The sequence below is a fragment of the Bicyclus anynana genome, chromosome 1 (assembly GCF_947172395.1).
Source record: "Bicyclus anynana chromosome 1, ilBicAnyn1.1, whole genome shotgun sequence".
Taxonomy (NCBI): Eukaryota; Metazoa; Arthropoda; class Insecta; order Lepidoptera; family Nymphalidae; genus Bicyclus; species Bicyclus anynana.
In genome coordinates, this window is record NC_069083.1 from 16,961,039 (window position 1) to 16,974,228 (window position 13,190).

A 13,190-nucleotide genomic window follows, 5' to 3' on the forward strand; every position below is an offset into this window, starting at 1 on the left:
TCATCGTGGTTGGAATCCACGTTCAACCACGATCGATAGCGCCAGAAATCAGTAAGCTAGTCTTCTTCGGCAAAGACGCTGTGTGCTAGGCACGAGAATTTTGTTCAACTAAACTCTTAGCTTGTTGCTGGGCTCTAGTGTCTCTTGACCTTTCAGGGTGGTTATAATAATCACTTATATCACGTAGCTATTTATTACTTCGCGTTATATCAAAACGGTACATATGCGCGTCGGTTCATTAGTACACGGATCCTGTTTCACGATTGTTATCTATGTCAACTTCTACAGACTCACATAAAAACTCTCGGCCTTTGTTCTTTTTCTCTTGATCTGTCAATTTGTAGTCACTAATTCAAATTCCCCACAGCTGCTGTTGTTTGCGCGCCCGTAAACTCCGATACGTAAATTAGAGCGCCAGTAATGAGATTTTGTAATTACGCGTCTCGTTTAATGTCCCATTCGGATTTGATTATTTACTCGAAACATTGCTTCTTACACGTTCAGACAGTTTGATCTACATTACATTGTATTATCATTAATTTAGGGTAAGTTTACTTATTACTTCAGACAAACTCAACATTTCAAAAGTCCTTTTAAAGCTTACTTGAAATAATCGAATTTGAATTGATTGGAGGGAATTTCATTTACCTATCTTGTATACTTAATTAAATCGATCATCATGTATTTAATGTGAAGAATTTATATTGTACTAGCGGACGCCGGTAACTATGTTTAAGAGTTCTGCGTTTTGTTTTTTTTTTAAGAAGCTAACTAATAAATTATTTTTTATTATATTATTTACTTTAATGTAAACATGTAATAATTAACCTCATATCCTCAAAACGTCGTGCCACAATCCCAAAACAACGCAATCAAGTGACTGTGTATTAAACACTAGCGGACGCCCGCGACTTCGTCCGCGTAAATTTCGATGTCAACTTTACTACTACCCCTACCCTACCCTACCCTTACCCTACCACTACCCCAACCCTACCCTACGCAACCCATACATCTACCCTACCCCTACCCTACCCTACCCTACCCCTACCCTACCCCAAACCTACCCCTACCCTACCCCTACCTTACCTGCACCCTACCCCCATCTTACCCCTACCCCCATCCTACCCCTACCCTCCCCGTACCCTACCCCTTTCCTGCCCCTATCCCACCCGTACCCCTATCTCACGCCTATCCTACCCCTACCCTACCACTTCCCTATCCTAGCCGTACCTCTACCCTACCACTACCCTACCTCTACCCCTACCCTACCACTACCCTAAACCCGGCCCTAAACCTACCCTACCCCTACACTACCCCTACGCTTCCCTACCCGTATCCTACTCCACCCTGTAACTTTTCTATCTTACTCCTACCCTTAGCAAAATCGGTCCAGTCCTTCGAGAGTGGTGGTATGACCAAGAGAAATAGAGACCTCTATGCTAATAATATAAAGAGGTAAAGTTCGTGTGGTTGTAGGAGGTAATCTCTGGATCTACTGGACCGATTTGGAAAATTGTTTTACCAATAGAAAGCTACGTTATTTGCGAGTGTCATAGGCTATGTTTGATCCTCATATTCACACGGGAACGGGAACTACGTAAATGAAAGCGCCGGGCGTCATATAGCGGAATTTCTGCGTCTTTTAGAAATTTTGTATTATCTCCGAAACTATTTAAGTAATTAACATACTGTAAAGGGCAAATCTTATCTCCATAATACCCTTGTTATTATTAAATAATTTATTTTAATAAGAATTAAAGTTTAGTTGTATAAATAATGACGTAAACCTAAGTATATAAAATTAATAATTTTTAAAACACAAAAGGTACTATATCTGCTAATATATAGAAGATAGATATATGGTGTCGCGGACTTTTTTGTAGAACTTTTAAAGATACATAAAGTCTCTATGCATTAATTTCAATTTTACACAATGGTTAAGGCAGCGCATGCGAATAAGTCTGTTTAAGAGGATTTTCAGTCCGACCTGTATGACAAAAACTGTGATAACTCGGCTAATATATATGATACAAATATAAAATATAGCCTATAGCACTCCCCGAAAATGTAGCATTCTACTGGTGAAAGAATTTTTAAAATCGGTCCAGTAGTTCCGAAGATTACCCCATTTAAAAAATGTGACAAACTTACAAACTTTACCTCTTTATAATATTAGTATAGATTTCATTTCTAGTGTCTAATTTATTATATTTATGTAGAGTCAGAAATAATATTTTTTAAATGCAAATAAGTTTAAATATCCTACTAATATTATAAACGCGAAAGTTTATATGGATGTTTGGATGCGTGTTACTCTATAACGCCGCTACTACTGAAGCGATTTAGCTGAAATTTGGAATGGAAATAGATTTTACTCTGGATTTTATCCAGAAAAAATCAATGGTTTCCCGAGATTTGCGGAAACTGATGATTTTGATGATATGAATGTTTGTTACTCTTTCACGCCTCAACTACTGAACCGAATTAGCTGAAATTTGGTATTAAGATATATTATAGCCTGGATTAACACATAGACTACTTTTATCCCGGAAAAATCCATAGTTTCCGAGGGATTTGTGAAAAACTAGATTCCACGCGTTCGAAGTCGCGGGCGTCCGCTAGTAATTAAATAACTTAATTAAATAAATTCTTAAAATAATCGAAGAAACACAAATAGCACAATAGAAATAGTGCACCTATTACTTACTGAAAGTGCTATTAAACAAGACACGACCATGCAGCAGACAGTCGCATTTTATCAATATCTAGAAAAGCAGCTATTTGTAACACAACTGGATTTCAAGGTCTAGAAACATAATATTGTTTATTTATATAATAACTAGCGGAGGCCCGCGACTTCGTCCGCGTGGAATTCTGTTTTCACAAATCCCGCGAGAATTATGGATTTTGCCGGGATGAAAAATAACCTATGTGTTAATCCAGAGTAAAATTTATTTCCATCCCAAATTTTAGGCAAATCGCTTTTTTAGCCGCTGCACAAAGGAGAAACAAACATACACACAAATTCGCATTGATATATTACTGTGATGTGATGTGATACGAGTGTGTGATAATTTTACGTACCTAGGTACATCGATTTTTTTCTTAATTGTGCAGGTCATCTCGCTACCTGATTTTAATTGTTTTTGAATATTTTTTTTACCTATAGTTGAGTCAATTTAACCGTAATTAAAGAATCCATCTAAAAGGATATATAGTGAACCAGCGGACGCCCGCGACTTCGCCGGCGTAGAATTCAGCTTTTCACAAATCCCGCGGGAGCCATGGATTTTTCCGGGGTGAAAAGTAGCCTATGGGTTAATAAAGAGTAAAATCTATTTCCTTTCCACATTTCAGACAAATCGCTTCAATATTTTCGGCGTTAAAGAGTAACAAACATCCATACAAACTTTCGCGTTTATAATACTCTTACTACTACTATAATACTTTCACTTAGTGAAATATAAATTTATATAAAGCTAATAAAAAAATAAAGTTACGATGTATTAGGCTGCCACGTGTTGATATCATTATTATGAATGGCTGTGCGAAGGTCGGCAAGCCCCGGGAGAAATGTATGGAGTTAACGTCGCGATCCCTCGAATATGTAGGTAAAATAATATTCCAAAAAATAATTCAAAACTGTGTTTACTTATTACTTGCCTCATGCTACAATCTAAATATGCCGTTAATTAAAGATTTCTAGGCCATAATACCACAACTAATAATCTTTAAACCTTAGCTTTAAAGGTCTTCTGACTCGTGTTTGTAACCAAGTTACACATAAATTCTATTTCTACAAACGCTAACGCTTCGAAAACTTAAAACAGCCCCTATAGCCAAATGGCACGTCGATTCTCTCTACGATCGCATACGCTGCGAAAACTATAAATATGTATGGGAATGACAGATCTTGATCATGTGACCTATCGACAGCAAATGTCATTCCCATACATTTTTCTAGTTTTCGAAGCGTTTGCGATCGTAGAAAAAGAGTCGACGTGCCATTTGGCTATAGGGGCTGTTTTTAGTTTTCGAAGCGTTAGCGTATTGAATATATATGTATTGAATATCAATGGAATGCCATATCACATTGATAGGTTGATCACATGACCAGGCGATAACGAATGAAAAAAGCTTAGTGTTGAATTGTACTATACGTATACTCAGTTCTAGATAAGTTTATAAAATGGTGTAAACTTTGGATGAGTTTGTTGCGGGCTCTTCTCGAATCAAGGCGGGTTTGGAACCCTCGTAAATTTGATTTGATAATATCCAAAATCCTTAAAAAGACAAAGCTGCCGTCAAAATCTTCGAATCAGTAACCTTATATGGAGCTGGTACTCGAGTCTTTCGACACACACCAATTGACAATCATGTCGAGATTTCTCAAGCCTTTCAAGATGTGACAATTTACACACAATGCAATAAGAAGCGCGATTGTGCATTGAATTCTGAACCGGGCACTGACCGGCCTTACATCTTGCTGACTCTCAAAAAGGAGGCATTATTACAATAAACAATCCGACAAATGTACCTACCAATGTTATTTCCGTGTTTTTTTTTCGAGAAGCGTACCTCAAAAGAAAAAACACGGAACCCTTATAGGATCATTGTATCTCTGTGTCTGTCAGGACCATTTATCTTCAAAACGCTTGGATATCGAGTTGATACTAAAACCATACAGTTCCATGAAGCTGCGAAAAAAATTAAACTAAGTTTAAGTAAGTAAACGTAAAAAAAAGAAGCCACAAATCTATCTATACTAATATTATAAAGCTGAAGAGTTTGTTTGTTTAAACGCGCTAATCTCAGGAACTATTAGTAATTCCTGAAGTAATAATCAGGTTGCTTAATAACGTCATAGACACAAGTACGAGTACTTGATGTATGGCCAATATTACAATTTTGACCTAAATATTAATGTAGAACATACCTACATGACTACGCTAATGTAGCTTTATGTATAAAACATTTTATTTATTTCTACAGGACATTTTACATAACAAAATAGTGCAAAGAATAAATTAACTTATAATTCAAGCAAGGAAAGACAATAACTTAGCTAGAATGACGAGTTTGTATAAAAAGTTCCTGTTATCATAATGATACGACGACGAAAAACGAGAATATCTTCGATTTGGTTTACGATATTCATCGTACATGTACTTTACCTTATACTGTATTCGATACTTTCGTCCAAAAAACAGCTTTCTTTTGAACATCAACATTTTTTCACCCATTTAACAACCACGATGCCACAGACAAATATCACCTGATCCATAAAACTTTCCCGTCGGAAAAAAATAGTATAGCAAATACCGAAGACATGGCATCACTACATTCAGGGATAAACTTGTTAGATTATTATCGACCAAAGTTACCTCTAGTGAAAACCTTCGGACTACCTTCGGATATCCAAGCGCTCCCAAGAGCGTGCAAAACTTTCAGGATTTATCTCGTATGATGTGGGTTAAATGACATTTCTATGTTCCTTTTTGTTAAGGTACTGGTTCTCAAATAAGATACAGTATTATTTTTCATTCACTGCTTTTTCTAAGGAAACGTAAAACTGCAAGTAAGTATAAGTATCTAAAAGTAGTTTAGTAGTATGATAAATTAGCTGATGAAATATTAAACTGTCATCCACTAGTTTTATAATAAAACTGCATTACAGGGTAATTTGCAATTTCCTGGGAAGCAGTATAATTTACATGTATTCACATAATTCCAACGTTGATTCAGATTGTTGTGCAAAGCGAATATTTATAAAGAAAATTATTGAAACAATAAAGAGAAAATTTATTACCCCTGCAAAAAGCACAGCTCGAAAGAGCAATTAATTTAAAGATTACGAAGAAGATAATGCACATAATTCTAACATAATATTTTCCATGAATAAGTAAAATAAAATCCATTGAAAGCTACCCACTTTTTACAGATAAAGCTGAGTCGATACGCGTCACAGATGACGTCAGAGCCACACCCATATTCAAGGAAACGCACGCAACAACAATACAACTGCACCAGCTGATACAACTTGAACTGTGAACTGCAAGTCATCCAATTTGCCGCACATGCATGCCCAGTGTACACAAACGATTACTGTGAATACTCCAGAGAGTGTGAAGGCAGACGTGCGTGATGGATGACTTAAGACTTACTCGCTAGGGCTTTAACAATGTTTGCTATCCACTGTTTCAGTAATCTTAATCTTAATATCGAGGCAATTGAGTTCAGTTTTGCTTATAACACCAATCAGCCTGGAACATTGCAGATTAATGATAGATTACGCAACAGGTTCCATGTTTAAAGTGATATTATAGAGGAATTGAGTGCGTATATTAGTTACGTTTAATATTAATATACGGTAGCTCTAGATGTACAGACGAAATTGAACTGTAAACCAATGGCAGTTAGATCATTTTACTCTGCAATAATTACATCCCACGGCAACCAATAAACTTGTCGAGATGTCACATATTATTAGTTAAACGTGACATCTCGATTAGTCGTTACAATAGAAATATCAAGTTTCTTACTAACGATATTAACCTCGAATTTTAAGAAACTAATAACAACATCAATCAGAAGTACTAAGCTTACGTCAAAGTTACTCTAAATTAGTTAACTAATGGAAGTAAAATTGTTATTTACTATGTTCAACAACTAATCGTAGTTTTATTAAGTTTGTAATTAGTTGTAGCATAATAACGGAGAATGATACTTCAATAGAAATGTACGTAATATTAAGGCGTTTCACGAAGTTAGTTACTTATAAGCAAGCGCTTAGCTGCAATCTCGCCTGATGGTAAGCGATGATGCACCCTATGAACGCGCTTGTCTAGAAAGGTGCCTTTTCTCTCTCGACTTAAAAGATATGGTGGCAGGAAAAACGGGAGATGGAAGAGCATTCCACATCTTTGCGGTGCGTAAAAGGGAAGTAGAACTAAGCCGCTTTATATAGAGACTAGCGGACCCGGCCAAGCTTCGCTTTGACTTATGTGCACTTCTTCCCTATCCCTACTCTACACTATTCTACCCCTACCCTACCCTACCCCTACCCCTCGACTCTTAAACATTTGTATGGGAAATAGAAAAGGGTTATTTTCCTGGCAATTATTCTGATTTTTCTCACCTTTTAAACCTTCCCTATACCTCCACAAACATTTCAAGATCAAGATAAGATCAAGATAAGATAAAAGAGACTGACAAACAGCAATTCATTTTTATATATATAGATAGATATCTGCGATGTCTAGCAGTCCTATGGAAGAACGGCAAATGTGGAATAAGATCAAAAAGTATAGTAGATGCGCAGAGAAGCACTTAACGTCCCGCAAGTGCATATATGGCTTTCGAAATTAATAATTCAGACATTTTGTCATAGTTTATGTAATAAGTATCATGTCACTCTCATTATGAACAGGATAAACAAATAAAGTATGTTATAGAATACCTAGTCATGAATATAAATTAATTTGTTTTTCAGTTCCGCAGTAAAACGGCTACGAAGCCTTTTAGCTTCGCAATATTAACTAACCGTGGTTAAACGCAAGAGATTCCTGATTGGAAAACTTTAAAGTTCTTTTATCACAAACAATCCCATGAACTAAAGATTTCTAGAGTTTGGCTAATGAAAATAGAGACTGTAATCGGCCCGCAAATTTAAAACAAAATGAAGGGCGTTCCCACAACAATAGTGCAAATATTTAAATAACTCATGTTTGGTAATTGTATGTATGTATTTAAAGTCATCATCATCATCATCATCATCATCATCATCATCATATCAGCCGATGGACGTCCACTGCAGGACATAGGCCTTTTGTAGGGACTTCCAAACATCACGATACTGAGCCATCTGCATCCAGCGAATCCCTGCGACTCGCTTGATGTCGTCAGTCCACCTGGTGGGGGGTCGGCCAACACTGCGCTTACTAGAGCGGGTTCGCCATTCCAGCACTTTGGGACCCCAACGTCCATCGGCTCTTCGAACTATGTGCCCCGCCCATTGCCACTTCAGCTTCGCAACTCGTTGAGCTATGTCTGTGACTTTGGTTCTTCTGCGGATCTCCTCATTTCTGATTCGATCACGCAGAGATACTCCTAACATAGCTCGTTCCATCGCCCGCTGTGTGACTCTGAGCCTTCTTATCAGGCCCATAGTTAGCGACCAAGTCTCGGAACCATAGGTCATCACTGGCAACACGCACTGTTCGAAGACTTTTGTCTTCAGGCACTGAGGAATTTCGGACGAAAAGATGTCGCGAAGTTTCCCGAATGCAGCAGTATTTAAAGTATATGTATGTAATGTGTTCACACATATACGTTTTTTTAATATAGATTATTACAATAGTTATTTTTTTTAATTTGCAATATTAGTCTCTACTTTCATTTACAAAACTCTATACACCCACTATATCTAATCTAATAAGTTGCAACTGCTAGTCTAATGCTGGTAATGGTGGTTATATTTTGTTTCTACGGTATGTATTATAGACATAAGTTTCGTTTTAACTAAGTCGATAGTTCTAGAGTCATCTCATACACAAAATACTTTACGCTATAAGTATATTCTCAACTTCTGCATTCATCCTTCTATTAACATAGATTGTAAAATGTAACGTTTCTTTTACATCTGTCGTGTTTACCAATAAATATAATTTGATATTAACATTGTATTCATTCGAAATAAAAAATTTTTACGAGTAGTATTTGTAACTCTATTGGTAGACCTAATAATATCGAAAAAAAATCTAGATTCTAATTGCACTCACAGTTTAGCAGGCAGCTGGGCGGCGCGCTGTTATCGTGGTGCGTATTTTAGGGCGCTGCATTCACCTGCAAAGAAAAAAAGGTATAAGATACGTGTATAAAACATCATTAACTAAATTTTGTGAGAGATATACATTTAAGGAGAGCCGTGATAGCCCAGCGGGTATGACTTCTGTCTCCGATTCCGGAGGATGTGGGTTCTAATGCGGCCTGGGACATGCACCTCCAACTTTTCAGTAATGTGCATTTTAAGAAATGAAATATCACGTCTCGAAACGGTGCTGGAAAACATCGTGAGGAAACCTTCTTAATTATTTACGTGTGTGAAGTCTTCCAATCCGCATTTGGTGGACTATTTGAACTATTTGAGGAGACTCGAGCTCAGCAGTGAGCCGAATATGAGTTGATAATGATGAATTAAATTTTAAAAGTGTCTAGCGAACCGTTACTTGTGATATTTTAGCACCACAGGATATACAAAGCACTAAAATTAACACCATTCTATTTCAACTTGAAAGTAACAGTTCACTACTCATTCGTGACGTACATAAATTTAAATTATAACATTATACAGCACCAGCAGTTCCCAGTGAAACAACTGAAGTGAAACTATTAGCTTTTCAATTACCATAACTTATAATAAAGAGGATTACGCTTCTAGTTTAAGCTCGAGAGATATTATCCAGTGTACTAGAACTAATTTCTCCAGACCGACACCTAAATTGAACCCTATATCTAATTCAATAGAGACCAATTTCGTTAAGAACGTATTCTGTTTTAGAAAAACAATTACTTTCGAAAGTATTGTAAATAGTATCATTTATTTACAGAGCGATTCAACAAAAGATATTTGAGGAAAGGATTAGATCCCGAAATAACTTTCCCCAATATTTATGTTTATTGTTCGTTTCATCAAACAATAAAATGAAGTTATTATAGAAAATTTTATCGAGCTTTTGATATATCAAAACGTATTACTAAATAACGATTTTGACACGTTCCAGACCGAACGTTAAAAGTTTTCAGTCCACTTAATAATATTGTCACAAGCATAAGCCTATTTAAATAGCCCACTGCATTGCTGGGTGTCTCATCTGAAAGGTGATGGAATTTGGATCCTGGTTTTTAAATGCTCTGGTGAATTCCTTAAATCTTTCAACAATAACACGTTTTCGATTTCAACAATAATACACATCTTTCTGAAAAGCACTTCCTAGTTTCTGGATAGCTAAGTTCAACAATTTTTAAGCTCATTTTCCGCTCGTAATGCAGTATTTGAAGGCCAACTTGATGACCAGTCGTGTTGTGCGAGTTTAGCCGATCTCAGTTCCGAGAAACAGTAGTTAGTTACCAGTTAGTTAACTATTCAAGTTGGCCGACACGACGTGTGCCTCGGTCGGAGTTGCCAGAATCATTTGTCATAAGCTCGCCGACTATTTTTTGGAATTGTTTGTGACTATTAGCAATGTTGCGTCCTCCGTTCCGCAGTGACGATCTAAAGTCCTTCAGTCTAATGCTGTTTATTCATTTCACATTATTATTCTATTCAGCTACGAGTTAACGCCTGACTGCGATCTCATTTGATGTTAAGTGGCGACGCAATCTCAATTATTCTTAGCGCATTTGAAATCATTTGAAAGATTTATTTGCGATGTCTTATCGGAACGGTAATCGCTAAGTGGTACGTATTCGCCTATAGGGTAGTAACTATCCACGGCTGAAGCCAGTTCTACTTCTAGACCTATCCTGAGCCGGTTAAATAACCCTGCCTTCCGAACCGGTGGTAGTCTCTACAAATAGTCAATCTTGACGTTACAAAGTACTCGTTGAAATAAGCAAATTTTGATTCCTGAATTTGATCTCAGAACATCTCAGCTATAAAGTAAGACATAATCAATTGCGCCAGGCATATCGTCATTTTGGATTGGACGTACGAGTATTTACGCATTATATTATAATTTATAGTGCAGTATACTTTGAGAGGTCATTATTTTCTCCACCTCAGGGCCCGACAACCACAGTAAATGCTCTGAGCGAAGTGCCCGCCCATTAAGCACTTCAGCTGTATGTAACTAGTTGTTGATTTACGTATGTTACTCTGCCCATGCTATTAATACATTAATAATTATCTGTAAGAGCCACTTTTGTTGATGGTTACGGTAATTTATAAACTAATTAAGGTCAAAGTCATCAAAAAGAACATCAGCACAGCATTTTACTATTGATCATTTTCAATAGCTATATTATCATTTAGAATATTTGTATTACTTTTTGTATATCTATACTAATATTATAAAGCTGAAGAATTTGTTTGTTTGTTTGTTTGATTGGTTGAACGCGCTAATCTCAGGAACTACTGGTCCGATTTGATTTTCAGTGTTAGATAGCCCATTTATCGAGGAAGACTATAGGCTATATTTATCTCCATATTCTTACGGGAAAAGGAACCACGCGGGTGAAACCGCGCGGCGTCAGCTAGTGAAGATGTAAGCCGGTCGGATTGCTTCCAAGCATCGCTGCCAATAAAACAGAGTTCAATCAAAATCTAATAATAAATAATTAATGTGAATCATTAGTATTAATAAAGAGATCTGTAATATGCTGGGAAATATTTACACTGAAGTATTATTTTTCTTTGATCATTATTCATATGGTATAACAATGCCATTTGTTTAAAAACTTAATTTAACATTATTGTAATTGCTATTGTATACAAATGTACTTCATTGTTCAAAGGTTTGGACTATAAATTACGTGCAGATTGTGATTTGTGATGTGTGTCTACTATGTGATCAGTTTCTTCTGTAGCAATCAATCGGGGCGCTCGTAATACGGCGCAAAGCTATAAAATCTATTGTTTCAATCAACCTTTGGAACGGTGGATTGTGGATACATCTGTATCACTTACTGGTTCTGTCAAAAAGAACCTCAGTAATCAGATTTTACATGTCAGCGCTTTATCTGGCCGGCTGTTAGTTACTTTATTGCTGTCACTGTTTCTAGTTCGACAGATGAACGACATAACTAAATCACAGCCGAATCAAAATCTCATCCCCAATTTCTCATATTCTATTTATCTTATAAAAGCTGTTGGTATTTCATTATATTCTTTGTCTCATATTTCAATAGAACTTTTCTAAAAACTTCAGTAAAGAAATAAAGTAAATACAGAAGAACTTGTAAAGAAATTACCAATGAACGTTTATCTTTGATCTAAAATTCACAAGTATAATTTCCTTGCTTACATTCAAACAGTACTACTGTACGAATGAAACCTAGTATAATGTAATACAATAGGCGAACCTGGCTGTGTTGCATCCTGAATTAGAAACAAAGGTAAACATCAGCTAATTCCTTCAATTTTCAGCTAACACAAATTAACTGGCGCCACAGTTTTAATCATTTCAAATATTTGCTCGACTTGCTAACCTACAACAACCAAACAACCATCGGGCTCTGATGTATTAGTTCCTATGTCATTACAATAAGAGTCATAATCGAAGTGGGTACATTTGTAAAAGCGATGCCGGTTGTTCATGTTGACATAACAATCGCGCCTGCGAGCACACAGTTTGGAGCAGGCCACAAAACTAACAATATGTTTGATGTTAGTTTGCATGTAGGAAACAATCGTTCTAATTTTATAGCACGAGTAACATCTGGTAACGCCATGACTGATGTTGATACACGAAAGATTAATTAATGGAAATTATTCTCACGTCCAACTCGGGCATACGATTCAGATTTAATGCACAATAAAGATGTTTGATGTTAATCGAAAAGTTATTTTGTTGTTGGCGTAAATATAACATAGACATTTTGTTTATTATACGAGTACTTCAGCGTTTCCTTTAAAGTTTAAGGTACCTACTGAAAGATAAGATTTAAATTTTAGAAACGCATGCCTAAGATTGAGTTGTAACGTAGGCGAAGTAGAATTTATTTTAAACCGCTGTAAATTAATTAAATTTTTCAAGCACATCTTCTACATTACAAGTCAAGTAGTTTATTTATTTATGGTTTACCTTATTTTTCATGGATTTATAAATGTAGCAATGTAATTCCCAAACACATCCTGAGCCATTCAGCCACAAACTGATGAAAAGCGTCTTTAAACTTGACAGTGACACATCTGACTAAAGCTTGGTAGCGGTAAACATCACTGACTAAGCCATAGATTAGAGACTAATTAATACGTGAATGCGGTATTAGGAACACCACCTCACTCAGCCGTTAAGTGAAAAGGATGACTTTACTTAATGTAATGACGCCAATAGTTGTTATTACGCTCGTAAGTGTCTCATCAGTAATAGTTTCACGCTTGGTGACAACCTCGTTCGATCAAATACTGGGTAAAGGTAGGATGAAATGTATATCAACGCGGTAAATAGTTTTTGTTTTAAAAGAAATGT

The 13,190-nt window shown here is 36.3% G+C and overlaps 1 protein-coding gene across 1 annotated transcript in view; it reads right to left on the bottom strand.

The window, feature by feature from the left end:
* The window catches only part of LOC112051026 (beta-arrestin-1), a 127,217-nt gene that overhangs the window by 67,155 nt on the left and 46,872 nt on the right, over positions 1 to 13,190 (bottom strand). Inside the window, exon 2 of the mRNA XM_024089487.2 lies at positions 8,781 to 8,844. The gene's annotated coding sequence lies outside the window, so the exon portion shown is untranslated. The remainder of the gene's footprint in view (positions 1 to 8,780; positions 8,845 to 13,190) is intronic.